The sequence below is a fragment of the Pteropus vampyrus genome, unplaced genomic scaffold, assembly GCF_000151845.1.
Source record: "Pteropus vampyrus isolate Shadow unplaced genomic scaffold, Pvam_2.0 Scaffold716, whole genome shotgun sequence".
Taxonomy (NCBI): domain Eukaryota; kingdom Metazoa; phylum Chordata; class Mammalia; order Chiroptera; family Pteropodidae; genus Pteropus; species Pteropus vampyrus.
Genome location: NW_011889497.1, coordinates 11,580 through 12,503, shown reverse-complemented (window position 1 = coordinate 12,503; position 924 = coordinate 11,580). Strand labels below are relative to the sequence as shown.

The following is a 924-nucleotide window of genomic DNA, read 5'->3' as shown; positions in this document are numbered from 1 at the left end:
TGCTTAAAATAAAATGAGAGGTAAAACCAGAACCACAGAGAACAGATTTAGGCCATATTTTTTTCAATGGGAGGTGCTCACAAATTATAGATCAGTAAAAAGATTCACTCAGGATTTGCATTAGTAACTTGGGCTAGTTCTCCTTGAACTCCCTCCTAAGCTTTGAATGAAAGGTCATCCTATTATTGAAGTGTCTTTACCAATTCAGCTACCTGATCCTGCAGATGAAGAAAATAAGAATTAGGAATGAGGAGTGATTTGCTGAAGATAATAACTTCAATGATAAAAAACAAGAAAAACAAAAACAAACAAACAAAAAAAACTTCCTATGAACCACCCCTTTCACTAGCCCAAGTTGCCTTTGCTTTACTAACTAATCTTATATTTCTGTCTTTAGGATTTCTGAATGATTTGCTTGTTAATAATTTAGGACTTTTCAGTTATTTGCCAGTTAAACAATGTTTGTTTCCTTAATGTATATAAAACTCTGTAAACAGTAATAAAACAGAACAAGATCCCAATTGGAAATTAAGCTAAAGAATATAAACAAATAACATCAGAAAAGATTCTTAAACATATGGAGAGATAATTCATTTATAAATAGATAATTTAGAATAAACTTATAATAGTATTTCATTTTTAACCCATTGGACTTTCAAAGATCAAAAGTTTGATAACACACTGTATAGGAGTATAAGTTTTACAAACTATATAGGACAATTACGCAACTTCTATCAAAATTTAGATGGCATATACCCTGTTCTCAAGCAACTCAGTTTCTAAGGTACTTAGCCTGTAAATATTCTCATAACTGTGAGAAATGGTGAAAGTACAAGACTATTTATTGCAGTATTGTTGTAATAGCAAAATGTTGAGAAAATATCAGTTCCCATTAAGAGAAGACTAATTAAATGAGCTACAATT

General features: G+C 30.4%; 1 protein-coding gene across 1 annotated transcript in view; it reads left to right on the top strand.

The window, feature by feature from the left end:
* Nucleotides 1-924, top strand: part of LOC111734012 (olfactory receptor 11G2-like) — a gene marked incomplete at its 3' end in the record, with an annotated part of 3,973 nt that overhangs the window by 2,552 nt on the left and 497 nt on the right. The window lies entirely within an intron of this gene.